Genomic DNA, 18,632 nt, shown 5'->3' on the forward strand with positions numbered 1-18,632 from the left:
TCTCTCTCTCCACACACACACACACACACACACACACACACACACACAGCATAAGCCTAAAAAAGGAAACTGAGAAGGAATTTCTGAAGAGGAAGGAGAGCCTGGGAGAGGGAGAGGGGTTCACCAAAGCCAATTGAGGAGACTGTTAAAAAATGAAGGTGGTCAGAGGTGTTAAATGCCCCCCGAGAGATCAAGAGGGGCCAGAAAAGCACGCACTGAATCTGGCTGTGGTAACTCTGGCAGAGTAGTTTCAATAGCATGGTTGAGCTGGAAGCCTTATTACTATCATTTGAGGAAGGATTATGAACTAGGGGAGGGACTGGAGATAGAGAACATACCCTGCTCTGTCAAGAGGGTTGGTTTAGACCAGAAGAGGAGACCCAAGATAGTAACCAAAGTGGAAAACAAGATCAAGTTTGATTCTTTGTCTAAAGATGTGAATCACTTATGCACAATGATATGTTCAGGAGGAGAAGATGGACGTACAGAAGACAATGACAGTTGACGTATAGGTAGGAGGTGAGAGGTCCTAGGATCCAGAACACGAGTGGAGGGTGCTCACCTTTTGCTGTGAAATGGGAAGGAAGTATAAATGTCGTAGACTTTTGGGGATGGGAGTCAAGAGTTTCAATTTTTCACAGTGTACTAGAAGTTAGATCTGAGACTGAGGGGGAAGGAGTTGAAGGGTAGGATTACAGGATTGACGTGCAGAATTATAAAAGTGGGTGATTGCTTTGATCTTGGCCTATAATAAATTTTGGATACTATGATTTTTAATCCACAAAATTCTTCATAGAGGAAATAAAATTACCCTAAATATAAAGGAACAGGAGCTTTTCCAACACATTTTTGAAACCAGCTCTTTGGAGAGTAAAACTTTAGCTTTGCTATTTAAAAAAAAAAAAAGTGAGGTTAAACCCAGACTATGTGCAATCCAAAACCAGAGGCGTGGATCTCATTTCTTGAGGGTTCAAGGATGAGCACAATGACAGAAAAATTCCTTCCGACTTCTGCTCTATTATCATTTTTATTGTGTTTGTTTCCTGACAACCTTCATGACAGACACCCTTTCTGCCCGTGGGTAGGAAATTCATAATCCAAGTCTACTCCCAGAAGCTTTTGTCCCAACAATCCTTCTGAATCAATACCTGGCTCTCCAATATTACCCCTCAGTCATTTTAAAAATCCTTTAGAGACAAAAGAGGCTGTTATGGCTCATGGCAGAGTGACCCTGACTTCATCTGAGCTCAACAAATGCAGTGACATAAACAGCAAATACGCACAGCAGTTTCACAATTCAACCAGGAAACCCGTGAGATGGGCCTGAATATGATGATGGAGTTATTTTCAAGGTCACTGTTCCAATAAAGAAACATTTAATCAAAGTAAGCAAATTCCAAGTAAGTTTTGGCTAACGTTATTGGCCTTCTCTTTCCAATGTGATGAGCATGCCATAAATTATTCACATGTGTTGATGAGTTATTCTGGTCGCCGTGATGAGTTTCTGGCCACTGTGCCATGTCCCGCTAATCCTCAATTTATTCTAACAAAAGATCACTCTTACCCTGGATAGGGCATCCTGTCCCTGGAGAGATACTTCTCCCGTGGAGAAAGTGGCATGGGTCCCTGGGTCTTGAGTCTGGTCCCAGCCTGTGGACAGCACTATCCGTTTCTACCACCAGGTGGCGCCCGCAACCTCCACAGGCGCGGTGCGGCTGAGGGGCTGAATCCCAGCTTTCATCAGCCAGAATGAGGGTATGTGAGAGCAGAAAGGGTCACCTAGCGCAGCCCATTCATTGTATAAATAACAAAACTGAGATCCAAGCAAGGTCTTTGACCCAATCCAAACCACACGCCTGCTTTTGCGAGGGCACGATCAAGGCCTATGTCTCTACACTGTCGATCCCAAATTCATTCCACCAAAGGACCATGGTTTTCAAACCAAAACAAACAAGCAAACAACAACAAAAACACCTTTTTTTCTAACGAAATTTTATAAAGAATATTATTGCTTCTAGCCCTCCACACCCTTCCCCCTTACTTATCTAGACAGAAGAAAATGGAGTCACTCCGACTGAAAGAGTTGTTCCCTTAGGCATCTGAAGAACTACCAACCTAAGAGTGATGTAGGCTGGCCAGGTGGGAGGACCCAGAGGGGGCCCTCAGGACCAGCCAAGAGGGTTTTGCAGGCTGGAAATCAAATGCAAGCAGAGAGGAAGTGAGAGCAGAGTTTACTGAAGATGGAGAGAGAGCACAAATACAAACAGAATCTAGGAAACTCAGGTAAAAGAGAGTCTCATCTTTGCTGGGGTCTGGGGTTTTTATGGGCGATTGTGGTCTGGCGTGCGGGTCCTCTCAGGCATCTAGAAACTGGTTGGAACAAGGACAAGTGCTCAGGTGTCCTTCATAATTCACTCATGCCAGGGATCCAGGGGTTTTGGCGTCAAGGTGTCTGGAGTCAGTGGTCTTGGAAAACATACATAACAACCCCACCTGGTAGGCTTAGATGTTATCTATCGTGCTGGAAGACTCCAAAGAAATCCTTAACTCCTTTTCTCTTACAAGGAGGACATACATTATTTGTGTATGCGGCCTGTGTAAAGCAGGGGTATAGGTCCTAGCAAGAATAGAACCAGGAAAAGGATCAAAAAAGAAAAAAAAAAAAAAAAAAGCAATCCTTTACAGGATCCCTTCAGTTTCCCTATCTCCAGAGGAGTTTGAAAAGTACTGATGGTGTGGGATGCTGAATCAGTAGTCCTAAAACATGTTTCCCGTGGGGAATTTCTCTCTCAAACCCTAACTCTCCCCACTTCTGCATCTCCACTTACTTCCCAAGCCAGAAGCTTCCTCTGGGACCTCCGCCGCGTGCAGGCACCGGAAGTCCTCGTGACCCAAGCCGCAGTCCTGCCTGGGCTGGGGGCGAACCCCCGCGACACTCCGACACTCCGCGGTGGCGCCGACGACTGTTGGCCCTGCCTACTGCGCCCTCCCCTGTTAATGCCCCGCCTTCGCTGCTTCCTGCTGCTGAATTCCGCCAAGGAAATCAAACAAAAAGCTGATCTATTCCGCTACAAGCAATAGTTTGCAGCTTCGGCTGAACCACCAACACTATCCCACAACCCCCTTTGCAACTCAAGTTGGCTCCTTTTCGAGTCCCTTCAGAGGCAGCGGCCATCGAGCCCAACTTTCACCTCCATGTCTGTTAATGAACCTGTGTCCTCACTGTATGCCAGGAGTTCTATTGGGCAGGAAATAATATTTTCCCCATTTTGGGGGCGTCTGGGTGGCTGAGCATGGAGTCTGCTTAAGTTCTCTCTCTCTCTCTCTCTCTCTCTCTCTCTCTCTCTCTCCCTCCCCCCCTCTGCGCCCCCCCATTCTGTCTGTCAAATATATATATATACATATATATATAAATATACATATATATATCCCCATTTTACAGATTATATATATATATCCCCATTTTACAGATCATATATATATATATATATATATCCCCATTTTACAGATGAGAAATCTGAAGCACAGAGATCACAGATGAGAGAAATGGCAGAGCCAGAATTTGAGTCTGTGTTCTTATCACTTATGGTGTGGCCTCTGCTTAGAAAACAGAAGCTATCACGCATGAGTCCCTCCATGTATGCACCCCTGTCTCATCACTTACCTGCATCTCCACCTGTCCTTGAATCTTTCCCTTTCTACCCATAATTTTGATTCGAATTTCTCTCAGTGTCCCAGAAGACTTGCTCTGACAATTGTTTTTCCCCTTATCCCACTACTGAAACTGCTCCATGCAAGCTGCAGATAAAACCTTGTTTGCCAAACACCCTGGCTGCTCCAGAGTCCTCTCCCTTCTCAACCTCCAGGAGGTACTTTTTCACTGTCACCACTTGCCCTCACCTGCAGCCTTGCCTCCTTTAGTTTACATGAGAATATCCTCCCTTGGTCTTCTACCTCTACAGCAGATGTTCTTTTTTTTTTTTCAATGCAGATGTCGGACTCCTACCTCAGACCACATGACTACGAATCCCTGGCTCTGGGGTTCAGGCATTTGTGGTTTTTCAAAGCTCTTCAGATAGTTTGGCTAAACAGCTGGGGTAAACACCACTGCTCCCAATGGCCAGACACAACAGGTAAATATGCAATGATTCCACTTGTAAAAGGTACCCAGATAATCAAATCCATGGAAATGAAAAGTAGAACAGGAGTTAGCAGGGACCATGCAGGCTCACATCCCTTCCTGGCTTCCTGCCTGGCTAATTCCTACTCATGCCTCAGGCTCAGCTCAGGGCTGGTGCTGGGCTAAGTGGAAACTGCATTCTCTCCCTCCCTTGGAAATGTCTTTTGTTCTGCAGCTGTAGATCTTACCTACATATTATTCATTCCCAAATCTACCTCCAGCCCTGGCAGTGCTCCTGAGTTCTGATGCACATTCACATTTCCCACTAACTTGTCTGCTTCCCTCAGGCACCTCAAACCCTACCTGTCCAAAATTCAAGTTATCATTTTCCTCCTTTCTACCCTGCTTTTTCTCCTGTGTTTTCTTTTTTGAAAACTAGCAGCAGTATGTACTGTGCTATCAAATACTTGGAACTGAGCTCAGTGGCTATTATTATTATGTGAGGATTGGGTTGGGGCACCTGGGTGGCTCAGTTGGCTAAGCATCCGACTCTTGATTCCGCCTCAGGGCATGATCTCATGGTTTGTGAGTTCGAGCCCCACATTGGGCTCTGTGCTGACAGCTCAGAACCTGCTTAGGTTTCTCTCCCCTTCTCTCTGCCTCTCTCTCCCTCTCCCTCTGTCTATGTCTCTCAAAATAAAAAAGAAAATTTTTAGGGGCGCCTGGGTGGCTCAGTCGGTTGAGCGTCCGACTTCAGCCCGGGTCACGATCTCGCGGTCCGTGAGTTCGAGCCCCACGTCGGGCTCTGGGCTGATGGCTCAGAGCCTGGAGCCTGCTTCCGATTCCGTCTCCCTCTCTCTCTGCCCCTCCCCTGTTCATGCTCTGTCTCTCTCTGTCTCAAAAATAAATAAACTTTAAAAAAAAAAAAGAAAAAAATAAAAAAAAAAGAAAATTTTTAAAAATGAGAGTTAACACTATCATTAGCAATAGAATTATGACAAAGACTTTAAAAACATGGTGAAGCTGATGGTGAAGTGCCTACCACTCTATAGAATCTCTCTATATAAGATAACTTTAAAAAATCAGTCTCTGAAATATCAAGGCAGAAAAGGAAAAGTTTAACAATGTAACATGCTTGTACTGGAGGCCAAGCACTACGGTTGATTATCCCCAGAGCACCGTTAGTTACAGTGTAGAAAACCTCCTTCGAAAAGTGGAAATTTGCCAGAAGACCTAATGAAAGGTGGAAATGGCAAGATATATAAGATGTATAGAGTAATAGGGCAACCAAAGATTGAGCAATTTTATGTCTCTCTAAGCAAGATGTGCTATAGATTATCAAAGACTATTAAAATATGTATTGAGGATTTACTAACTAAACAAAATTAATGTGACACTGTCATAGATGAGCCCTTATGATGAATGGATAAACAAAATGTGGTACAAACATGCAATAGAATATTATTCAGCCTTAAAAAAATGAAATTCTGACACATGCTACAACATGGATGAAGCTTGAAAACACTATGCTAAATAAGTCAGACACAGAAGGACACATATTGCCTAATTACACTTACATGAAGTACTAAAGTAGTGAAATTCATAGAGACAAGAAGTAGAATGGTGGTTTCCAGAGATAGGAGAGCGCAGGAAATGAGGGTTAGTGTTTAAAGGGTGCAGAATCAGGGGCGCCTGGGTGGCTCAGTCGGTTAAGCATCCGACTTCAGCTCAGGTCACCATCTCGCAGTCCGTGGGTTGGAGCCCCGCGTCAGGCTCTGGGCTGATGGCTCAGAGCCTGGAGCCTGCTTCTGATTCCGTGTCTCCCTCTCTCTCTGCCCCTCCCCCGTTCATGCTCTGAACGTTTAAAATAAATAAATAAACGTTTAAAAAATTTTTAAAAATTAAAAAAAAATAAAAGGTGCAGAATCTGGGGCACCTGGGTGGCTCAGTCGGTTAAGCCTCTGACCTTTGGTTTTGGCTCAGTTCATGATCTCAGGCTTCCTGAGTTTGAGCCCTGCATCGGGCTCTGCTCTAACAGCGTGGAGCCTACTTGGGATTCTCTCTCTCCCTATCTCTCTCTGCCCTCCCCTACTCACTTTCTCACTCAAAAAAAATAAACTTTAAAAAAATTTTTAAAAATAAATAAAAGATACAGAGTTTTAGTTCAGGAAGATGAAAACATTCCAGAGATGGATGGTGATAATAGTTGCACAACATTGTGACTGTACTTTATGTCTCCAAACTGTACATTTTTAAATAGTTAAAATGGTAAATTTTATATTATGTATATTTTACAACAATAAAGAAAATTTTAAAAGAGCCATTAAGCTCAATGTTTAATAGATAATTATAGTTTCCTTAAATACATTTTCCCCAATAATAGGCAAAACTTCCAAAATGTCATTAATAAATGTAATTTAAGATGGAATATCAGTAAAAAGAACAGGTTAGAGAACAGCTTTCAAATATACCCAATTAAAGTTGGAAAGAAATAATTAAAAACAAAATTGTAACTTATGTTGAAGGAATAGATGCAGGAGGAAGATGATAGTTCTTTCAAAGAATAAGGAAATAGGGACATTTTATTTTATACAATAGTCAATTAGAACAGAAATTATAATATAAAAATCAGTCCCCTACACTTTGGCCATTATACAAATGAAATATTTAATTTTGAGTGTCATATTGAAAATGAAGAATTATAAATATTAAAATATTGTTTTCTCTTTTTGATTGAATTCTCTCCTACTGGAAAACTTCAAATAAAAAATATGTCCCAAAATAATGAAGCTAGAATGTCTAACGTGTTCATCCCCAGCTGCTCTTATAGAAACTTTAGTAGAGACAGAGGTCCCAGAACATCCGTGTCCTCCAGGCCCCCTTGCCTGTGGGCTGGGGTAGGTTGCTACTTCTGGCCAGTAGAAAGTAGCCGGGTAACATGTGTCGCTTCCAGGCTGGACCAGTTAAAAGCCAGTGTGCCATCTGCATATCTCTATTTTCCTGCTCTGGTGACTTTAGCAGGTAAGATAACAGAATTACAAAATGAAGGAATTTTGCATCTCCAAGGTGAGGCATGCAGACAGGCCTGGCCAGCTTGCACTGGACCTTCTGTGAGAAATAAACTTTTGTTTTTTGAGTCACTGAAATTTGGGAGTTTGTTACATAACATGGCTACCTTATACTGGCTAATACAGGGGGTAGCCTACAGCTGATAAAGTGGGAACCATTATCAGCTTCCCTACTCATTGCAAGATTAGTTTTACCTGTGGCCACTTTAAAAATTTCCAAAGTAGGGGCATCTGGGTGGCTCCGTTGGTTAAGCGGCTGATTCTTGGTTTCAGCTCAGGTCATGATCTCACATTTCTGTTGTGTTCATGCCCCGTATGGGGCTCTGTGCTGATAGTGCGGAGACTGCTTGGGTTGGGGTTCTCTCTCCCACCCCCCCCCCCACCTCTCCCCTTTCCCACTCACTCAGTCTGTCTCTCAAAAAAAAAAAAAAAAAAAAAAAAAAAAAAAAAAAAAAAAAATCCAAAGTAGCCTGCATTAAATACGAAGAAACACTAGAGGGCACAATTGAGTTGTGGAAATTTTGGGCCCTGATTGTAAAGGAAGCAAGGTATGGAATCTTAGGAAAATTAAACAACACAACAGAAAAATGGGCAGTGAAAATCATTAGCTTTGGAAACAATTGTTTTCTTTGTAAATCTTTTAACTACATTTCACCATTTGAGATCATTGAATTAAAAGTGAATTTGCAAAAAAAAAAAAAAAAAAAAAAAAAAAAGGGGCGCCTGGGTGGCGCAGTCGGTTGAGCGTCCGACTTCAGCCAGGTCACGATCTCACGGTCCGTGAGTTCGAGCCCCGCGTCGGGCTCTGGGCTGATGGCTCAGAGCCTGGAGCCTGTTTCCGATTCTGTGTCTCCCTCTTTCTCTGTCCCTCCCCCGTTCATGCTCTGTCTCTCTCTGTCCCAAAAATAAATAAAAAAATTAAAAAAAAAAAAAAAAAGTGAATTTGCAATCCTTTAATATTAATACAAAACCAATAAATTCCCAAAACACGTAAAGCATATACATTTACAAATAAGAACAGTTACCTTGGAAAACTAGTGGGAGTGTTCTCAGGGTAAGAGAAGAATTTATTTCCCATCTTCAGATACGCCTGTTTACTGGCGATGACCCTTAGGCCATGGAATTCGTACGTTTTCTAACCTAGTCGGCTTAAGAAAGCTAAAGCTTTCTAAGGCCCAGTTTTCATAAGAGGTGACCAGATGTTCCAAACATCAAGCTGTGACAGGAAGCTCCCCACCCACTCTGAATGTCATGCTGAGTTCTGAGCAGACTTCCCTTTCCCGTTTCCTTTTTCCCCTCTCTCTAATTTTTTTTCTTCAAAGTCTATTCAAAAGCTGCTGCCAAAACTGTCTTCCTCTATTGTTGTTCTGATGACATCATCCCCTTCCCAAACACCCCCTTGTCTTTAGTCTCATGGTCAAAGCTTGCCTTCATTCCTTTGGACTGCCTCTGTTGTACCTGCCTTTACTTCATTTCCCCGCTATTTCCTGCTTCTCTTCATCAATTGCTACATCGGATTGTCATTTTTGATGTCCCACTGTTGAGGGGTATCTATTCATCTTTACCTCTAACAAAGAAAGCCTTCCCATTCCTCTATCCCAGACTTCCCCAGGTCTCTTCCAAACCAATTTCATTTATATCCGCATTGCTCAAGAATACATCAAGCACCTTCTGCCTGCCGGCCACTGTTCTGGGCACTGTCACTGTAAGAGGGGGTATAAAACATTAAACTCAAAACTATCAGGAAGCTGTTCAAGTTGGGGCTTTGTGAATCCAACTGGAATTCACTCTCCATTAGAGACTGAAGGCATAGAATTGCAGGAGAAAAATGTGCAAGAATGCCAAATAACTACTATCAGAGTGGCAGATTTGGGGTAATTCTAATTTTTTTTATCATCTTGTCAAGACTATAACTTCAGGGGCACCTGGCTGGCTCAGTTGGTAGAATATGTGACTCCTGATCTTGGGGTTGTGAGTTCAAGCTCCACGTTGAGCACAGAAATTACTTAAACACACACACACACACACACACACACACACACAATGACTATAACTTCAATAAAAAATTTTTGAGTCCTTTCTTTTTTTTTAATAAAGATTTGAGAGAGAGAGAGCGTGAGCAGAGGAGGGTCAGAGAGAGGGGGAGAGAGAGGATCTGAAGTGGGCTCTGCACTTAAGCAGTGAGCCTGATGGGGGGCTCAAACTTAGAAACTGTGAGATCATGACCTGAGCCCAAGTCCAGAAGCTCAACTGACTGAGCCATCCCAGTACCCCCCAAAATTGAGTCTTAAATTGGTGTTAAAGATATAAATCCTTTACCAAATTACAAAAACTATCCTTATTTCCACTGCATACCAAACTCCTATTTAAAAAAATTGTTTTTAATTGGGGCACCTGGGTGGCTCAGTCTGTTAAAGCATCCGAGTCTAGATTTCCTTTTCTGTTCCAGGCACTCAGTGTGGTCTTAGGTGCTAAAGATATCAGGATAGATAAGATAAAGGCTCCACCCTTAAAAAGTTCAGTACAGTAAGAACTGGAGGCATTTGATAGAAAAATTCATGTCCAAAGACAAGAGCTGTAAACATCAAATCATCAGACATTTTTATTTCCTACTCTACCCCCTGCATAGACCCCCAACTTCTGGCATCGTTTGCACTCTATCTCCACACACATTTTGGACTCTGAAACTCTGCCCAAGTCATCTTCTTTCCTTTGAGGAATGTCTTTATAGAATTGATTTCTTCATTATGTCCCAGTGCCTTTTCAAAGCTCTTTTCAACTGCCTGTAAGATCTCCCTCTACTCTAAATTCCCAAAGATTTTATTTTCTATGCTCTTCATTAGCATGTATCAGATATGAGCTATTATTCATCTTTGTGTATAATATTCTAGGTGCTAAGCTTCTAAAAGCAGGATATATTCTTATATTTCTTTGTTTCATTCAGTACAGTGAGCATTTCTTGAGTAACAATGATTTCTACTATTGAATAATGAAGGGAAACTGGGGAATCATCTCCTTTCAATGTCCTGATTTTTCATAATCTACACAATGAGGAAAATTCTTGATAATGGGAATTTTATGTAAGCTATATTTTGTTACCAAGAGGAGAAAAATATAAGTAGGTTACAAATGTAATAATTTGTTTGTAATGTCATTATGAAAATAAGGAAATTAATCAATATCTATTACTGAGATTAGATACTTTCTGTCCATGACAAATATCCAAAAGTATTCCCTTATGTAAGGATTCTAATCTATAATCAATCGTTAAATTCTAGCTTTTGAAAAATGCCTAAGCCATATGTAATTTGTAGTTCACATTTATTGATATGTGGTTGAGGAACTGAGCTCTCTAAGAAAACAGGCAGGGCTGGGAGCACCTGTGAATTGTGGAGGCAGTGGCCAAAAGTGATTATGAATCAGACTTGATTAAAATAGTGATGCCACCTGTTATAACTGCACAAACTTGGACACACTAGCCTTACTAAGTCTCATGAAAATTAAGAAATTAGAATTTTATTCTCTATCTTTTGTTATAAATTAAAAAGGATATTCATCACTAAAGAATATTTCTCTCAGGACATATGAACCTCATTAATGCCCAAATTTAGGATTTATAGGATTGTTGTGAGGGATGAAAAGAGCTGTGATGATGTGAAGTACTAGTAACTTGCCTAGAACCTTGTGATGTGAAATAAATAGTACCTGCTGTTAAGAAGGGACAATAGAGGGGCACCTGGGTGGCTCAGTCGGTTAAGCGGCTGACTTCGGCTCAGGTCATGATCTCGCGGTCCGTGAGTTCGAGCCCCGCGTCGGGCTCTGTGCTGACAGCTCAGAGCCTGGAGCCTGTTTCGGATTCTGTGTCTCCCTCTCTCTGACCTTCCCCCGTTCATCCTCTGTCTCTCTCTGTCTCAAAAATAAATAAACGTTAAAAAAAAAAAATTTAAAAAGAAGGGACAATAGGTCCAAAATGGAGTGACTTGTGCTAAGCCTACCTCAGCAAGCCTAGACTTAGCACCCAACTTAATTGCAATTTCAACCTCTCCTGGGAATGTAATCTTAAACTAGTCAATCTGGAATTTCCTGGTCAGCAGTACAGTGCAGAGCCTGCTTGGGATTATGTCTCTACCTCTCTCTGTCCCTCCGCCACTTGTGTTCACACTCTCTCTCAAAATAAATAAATAGACATTAAAAAAAATTTACCCAGGGGCCCCTGGGTGGTTCAGTCAGTTAAGCATCCAACTTCAGCTCAGGTCATGATCTCACAGTTCATGGGTTCAAGCCCCACATCGAGCTCTCTGCTGTCAGTGCAGAGCCCACTTCAGATCCTCTGTCTCCCTCTCTCTCTGCCCCTCCACTGCTCTCACATGTGCATTCTCTCTCTCTCAAAAATAAATGAACATTAAAAAAATTTTTTACCCAGTTGAATATTTTTAACACTGCCTTAGAAAATAAATGTCCAGAAAGCTTGTAAGGCTGTATGTGGTTGCTCACACTAAGTTCTTCATGGTAGTTCTGCACTATTCCTATGTGGTTAAAATCTCTGCTAAATGTGTTCTTCCTCTGCCTTGTGGAATTTCATATCTGAATTTTCCAAAACAGGTTTTATAGGCTGGAAGTTTATCTCTCTGTTATGCTTTATAAATTGCTTTTCCTTTACATTTTTTAATGTTCCTTGTGGGGAATCATTATTTCAAGCACTGCTCCAAGAGTATGATTATAGAGGTTTTTGTTTTGTCTTGTTTTTTAAAGAAACTCAACCAGGGATCTCCCTCCCTCTTTAAATTCCATGATGAATTTGAAAAATTCTATCTAAACAGCTACATTGTTCCTGGCCCATTAGACATTAATAATTCACAATGAAGCATTAAAAAGGAAATGTGAATGGGGCACCTGGGTGGCTCTGTTGGTAGGGCATCCAACTTCGGCTCAGGTCATGATCTCACGGTTGGTGGGTTCGAGCCCCACGTCAGGCTCTGTGCTGACAGCTCAGAGCCTGGAGCCTGCTTCGGATTCTGTGTCTCCCTCTCACTTGGCCCCTACCCCAACTCATGCTCCGTTTCTCTCCATATCAAAAATAAATGAACATAAAAAAATTTTTTTTGAAAGGAAATGTGAAAAAAGTACATGTGATTGTAACATAAAGGAAATATTCACGATTTGAGCTGAACCAGAAATAATAATAATAGTCTCTAAATCTTCTAAATGCTCCATAATAGTAAAATACAAATCCCATAGCAGATGGAAGCGAAAGAATGAAAGTATTACATTTGTTTCAAATAACTGCAATAACAGAAAACATACTAAATACATGTATACTGTGTATGGGGGAAACAGCAACATTTCAGAGCTAGGGGAGAAACTATAACATGGCTCAGAGAATCTGCGGTTTAACTCAAGCAGGATCTTTTAATACCAAATTATTTTAACTGAGTTTCAGTTTAAAAGGAGGGGGGAATAACCTCACAGATTGTGGAGAAGATGAATTTAAATGACTTAGCATATAAATCATGGCAAGTGCTGGGTAAAGAACACAAGAGACGATAGTTTCCAATTTTTATTACCAACAAATTGGAATGTACTTGAGCAGCAGAGACCATGTCAAAATAATTTTTGTGGTTGTTGAATTAGTAGAATAGTGAGTATGTATGTGTGCCACAGAATATAGCTATCATCAAAAGGAAAAAAAAATAGGAAGACAGAGAATCTAGCGTTTGTTGCTGTTGTTTTAATTGCATTGACTTCAGCCATTCATTTAAATTCTGTTTTTCATTTCTCATGCATCTTAGTATCATTTGCCTTTTTTAGAAGCTAATTAGAAAAATTCTGAGAGGAGGAAAGACACTAGACATATTTGTGACCAAATTCAACTGAACTAAAGTTGAATCAATCTTTATATTAATAGGATGAAACAAAGGAATTTACAAGCGTTCTGTTTTTTTCTTAAAGGAAGACTATCACAGAGAAATATTTCTCTCTCTCTCTCTCTCTCTTTTTAAGTCAAAAATTTCTGTTACTCAGCCCCAACCTCGAGATCTACAGAGGGAACTGGGAAGAGAGTTGGTGGTCTTAAATGATGTGTTGACTATCCCTCCCCCACCTCTTTTAATACTTTCTCAAATGTGGTTTGTTTATTCACCACCCAAAATACATAATTTTATAATATTAAGTAGAGAAGGACTACAAGATCTTAATCAGTTTAAAATGTTTTAAAGGTTTTTTGTTTTTTTTGGTTTTTTTTTTTGCTAGAATTCTTAATTGAATGACATCGTGGTTAAAGTGTTGGTTCTAAAATTAACTATTAATTTCCAGTTTCACCACTTCTAGCTAAATATTTTTATCTTAGCTGTGGCCTTCTTTTTCCCTCATTTTCTTTGCCTATAAGATGGGAAGGATTATAATAATTGTACTGCTTCATAGTTTGCAGTGAGGACTGGGTTAATACCCAAAGAGTTCAGAATAGCTTCTGACACACAGTAAGTGTTCAAAGAATGTTACCTGCAAGTTTTACAAGATCAAATAGAGACTTTGCTACTACCAAATAGAATAAACTGACAGAATTTTATAGAAGGAAGGACATTACAAATCAGCTAATACAGTGGATTGCAAACTTTTAATTGTTACCCACAATGAAAACAATATATTTTACATCACGACTCAGTATGTACACATCTATAAGGGAAACAAGAGTTTGGCAAAATAATACTTATTATATGTAGTAACACTCATATTTCTTTATTTCGTTTTCTAAAAAAGGTTGGTTGCCATCTACTAAATTGCTTTGCTACTTACTAAGGAACTGCAACCCATAGTGTGAAAAAAATCTGATCTAATAAAATCCCTTCACTTTACAGTGGAGAAAACCAGAGTCTTAAGAACTTGGGAAACGTACTTAAGATCACATAGCTAGAAAACATGACTCACCACATGGAATAAAGGATAAAAATTATATAGTCTTCTCAATAGATGCAGAAAGAGCATTTCACAAAATCCAACATCCTTTCATGATAATAGTTCTGAACAAATCAAGTATAGAAGGAACATACTTCAACATAATAAAGGCTCTATGTGACAAACCCACAGCTAACATCATACTCGATGATGAAAAGCTGAAAGCTTTTCCTCTAAAATCAGGAATAAACAAAAGAGCCCACGCTCACAACTCCTATTCAATATAGTACTGGAAGTCCTAGTCAGAGCAATTAAGCAAGAAAAAGAAATAAATTTAATTTCCAGAAAATACGGGTACAACTGACAATCTTATTGGAAAAAGAGAAAAATTAGATCACTACTTCCTATTCTACAATATAAAACACATTCAAATGCACTAAATTTGTTCAATGCAAAGGGAAATCACAAAAATAGTAGAAAAATATATAAATAATTTTAGGATCAGAAAGGAAAATTTAAGAATGCCAACTTAAAAGAAACCAAAAAGAAAGAGATCGATAAATCAATTAAAATATTTTTCAGTTTCAGGGAACCTGGGTGGCTCAGTCTGTTGAGCATCCATGGTTTCAGCTCAGGTCATGATCTCACAGTTCATGAGTTCAAGCCCCACATTGGGCTCTGTGCTGATGGTGTGGAGCCTGCTTAGGATTCTCTCTCTCTCCCTCTCCCTCTCTCTCTCTCTCTCTCTCTCTCTCTCAAAATAAATAAACTTAAAATTTTTTTAATAATATTTTTTTTCAATTTCTCTGTACTAAAAGAAAATCCACAAATAAAGATAAATGGCACATGAAAACTTGGGGGAAATGTTGCCATTGTCTATGAAAAATAAAGAATTCAAATATTCAAAATATTCAATAAAAATACTTTAAAATCCATAAAGAAAAGAACAATCACACCTAAATGCAGAGTTGATTCAGGACAATTCACAAAATTAGAAATATGAATGGCCAATAAATGTGCATAAAATTTTCTAGGCAAATTTTTCTTTCTTCAGATGGACAATCAGTTGTCCTTGTACCCTATCCTTTCCATTGGAAGTTAGTTACATAGTGTTTATTTCCTTATATTTATGTACTTTATCCTTTGATCAATTCTTTTTTTTGAAAAAATTTTTTAACGTTTATTCATTTTTGAGTGACAGAGAGAACAGAGCGTGAGTGGGGAGGGGCAGAGAGGGAGGTGACAGAATCCAGAGCAGGCTCCAGACTCTGAGCTGTCAGCACAGAGCCGGATGTGGGGCTCAAACTCACTGACCTAGGCCAAAGTCAGACACCAAAGTGACTGAGCCAACCAGGTGCCCCAATCCTTTGATCAATTCTGTGTAGCATAAGTGGTGATAGATATGCTAACTAACATTATTATGGTAATCATTTCACAATAGATAAACATGTATCAAATCATGTTGTATACTTTAAACTTATATAATGTTATATATCAATTATATCCCAATAAAGTTGAGGGAAAAAGATTACATAGCTACATAAGGGCATAAAATTCTGGAACCAGAATTTCTTTTAATTGAGAAATAATTTACATACCATAAAATTCATCCTTCAAAATGCACAATTCAGTGGTTTTCAGTATATTCAGAGAGATGTGAAACCATTACCACTATCCAATTCCAGAATATTTTCAGAACCCCAGAAGAAATCTCACACCCACTAGCAGTGAGACCAGAATTAATATTTACTCCCAGACCAAAGATCTTTCCACTGTCAAAGCTTTATATGGATTTCCATATCTTACGGTAAATAAAGTTTAATAAGTGTTTATATGTCTAAACGACCAAATTTATCAAATACTTGCTTAGACTTTGTATGATTCTGTGCCATTAACCATCTCAAAATTTTAAATAAATATCTATCTATCTATCTATCTATCTATCTATCTATCTATTTTTTGATGTCTACCAGATTGTTGAGGACACATGACAAACACTTAGGAACAGATCCTATGTATTCTAAACAGACTCAGGAAATGTTTTGTTTTTTGGACGTATAGCTCATCATCTCAAAGGAAATGAGACTAGTGACTTTTAGAGATAGTATGTAAGACTTGGAGCCTTTTACAAAAGGAGGAATTTTTTTTTTTTTTCTATTTCAAGGTTTCAAATAAATTCACAACTAGACAATAGGTCCTTAAGAGGTCTAAGGAGAATCTACATATTTTCTTGAACATATTTTTTGAAATAAATTTTAAAGTACCTCATCATAATATAAACCAAAATTTCCAGTCTGGTTTTTAAAATATCCATTCCTTGGTCTCTGGCTTTGCTTCTATTTTAACTTGTTGGAATTAATTTCACATAAAATGAACATGAGTGCCAATTTTCTATTTTATGTCAAAAATTACCAGGTCTCTAAAAGAAAAATCTCTACTTTAGTCACTTTTGGATTATTTAAATAGTGTTCTCTAAAGTGTGAGTCATTGTATATTTTTTGGTTCTTGAGTGCATGGTTGTTGAGTCTTTAGTAAACACACTTGCAAGTATTCATAAGGACATAGGCCAATGCAAATTAATGACCAGAACTCAGGGCTCAAAAAAGGTGAAATGGTTGTAGATTAGTCTACTACAAAGAAATGAAAATGATGATAATGACAATAAAACCAAGAAATAATTTTAAAAATACAGTAACTAGTTATTTTAAGCAAAATTTAAAAAAAATTTAAATCAACTTAGGTATAAACAGTAAAAACTGATTTTTACTCACTAATGAAAATTTTCAAAAGAAAACTATGTATTTTAAATTAAATTTGATAGGATATTAATTCCTCCTTCTCCAAAAAAAAAAAAATAAATTCTAATAAAAGCTTTGAAAATCTATTAATATTTACATTCCTTGTATTTAGACACAAAGAAAATACCCTACCATTAATTTTTAGTTCTCCAAGTTAATAAAGTCCTGAGATCTTTTTAAATACAATATAAAATAAAATATACAGAATTTATCTGTAGATATTATACAGATGCTTTATGAATGAATGAATGATTTTAAAAACATGAAATAACCTTTCCTAGCATTGGGTTATTAACTGTTTACTGACTAATCACTGAGTTGTGGTTACCATGGAAGGTTTAACTATAATTACCTAGCTTTGGCAGATTTTAATGTAAACCTTAACATTGACTTAACCTAGATATTTTGTATTTGGCAAGGTAATTATGCTGTACATGTAGTCATTTCTCAGACATTTGGTTCTCTGTCTGAAGACCATGGTTTGGGGGAGGTGCCATTGGAAAACTGACAATAAATGCCAAAGGCTAATCTCCAGAAAGGTATACTGAATGTATGTTGTTTTTTTCTAAATTGAATTCGTTCTTTTTAGTTTGGTCTCATGAAAATTTTTCAGTTTTCCCCCAACCCTTTCTTTGGGATATAATATAATAAAATAAAGAATTTCCTACAAATCCATATAATCCACACTTCTTTTTTTATAGATTCCTATTGGGGTACCTGGGTGGCTCAGTCAGTTAAGCTCCAGACTTCAGCTCAAGTCATGATCTCACAGTTCATAGGTTTGAGCCTCGCATCAGGTTCTGTGCTGACAGCTCAGGGCCTGGAGCCTGCTTCAGATTCTGTGTCTCCCTCTCTCTCTGCCCCTCCCCCACTCACACTCTGTCTCTCAAAAATAAACATTAAAAAAAATTTAGATTCCTATTTATACAAGCAATTTGCTAATTTTAATTACTCTAGAATTTGGAAAAATAAATGCTGTTTTCATGGCCATTAAAATAACATTTAAAAATAATTTCCTTTTTGTAATCACAAAGACTTTTAGTAGAATAGATGTTGCAAACTTTCCTCTTATTAGCTGTGTGCTGCTTAACCTCTCCAAGCTGGAGGAATCCAACCTGTAATCGGGGACAATACTACCAACCTCCAGAGTGATTATGAGGATTCAGTGAATGGTGCAGGTAAAGCACTTGGCATACATATGGGTGAGGGCATAATAAAAGATAGCTGTTGTTTTTGTTATCAATCCTGGTATCTGCATTGCCAATGTCATCGTCTCATTCACATTTCACCAAAACATAGATCTTGTTGCCTATATTATTCCCTTAGAAAGAAGATAAATTAAGTAGCTATTTTAAGTACTCAAAAGCCCTATTTATATACAAATCAAAAGAAGTGTCAATACCCTTTACTAAAGGATTAAATGCATCACGGTTTACATCACATAATAAAATCTGGTCAGATTTTATTTTTAATTTTTTTTAATTTTTATTTATTTTTGAGAGAGACAGAGACAGAGTGTGAGCAGGTGAAGCCTGCTTTGGATTCTGTGTCTCCCTCTCTTTGCCCCTCCCCCACTTGTGCTCTGTCTCTATCAAAAATAAACAAATGTAAAAAAAAAAAACAAATTAAAAAAAAAAAGAAACAGGCTCCAACCTCTGAGCTGTCAGCACAGAGCCTGACGCCAGGCTGGAACTCACAAACTGCGAGATCATGACCTGAGCCAAAGTTGGACACTTAACAGACTGAGCCACACAG

At 38.8% G+C, this 18,632-nt stretch overlaps 1 protein-coding gene across 1 annotated transcript in view; it reads left to right on the plus strand.

Annotated features, from left to right (window-relative positions):
- The first annotated feature begins 4,034 nt into the window (after nt 1–4,034).
- YES1 (YES proto-oncogene 1, Src family tyrosine kinase) overlaps nt 4,035–18,632 on the plus strand; it is an 86,855-nt gene continuing 72,257 nt past the window's right edge. Inside the window, exon 1 of the mRNA XM_007075938.3 lies at nt 4,035–4,133. The gene's annotated coding sequence lies outside the window, so the exon portion shown is untranslated. The remainder of the gene's footprint in view (nt 4,134–18,632) is intronic.

The sequence above is a fragment of the Panthera tigris genome, chromosome D3 (assembly GCF_018350195.1).
Source record: "Panthera tigris isolate Pti1 chromosome D3, P.tigris_Pti1_mat1.1, whole genome shotgun sequence".
In the NCBI taxonomy this organism is placed as follows: domain Eukaryota; kingdom Metazoa; phylum Chordata; class Mammalia; order Carnivora; family Felidae; genus Panthera; species Panthera tigris.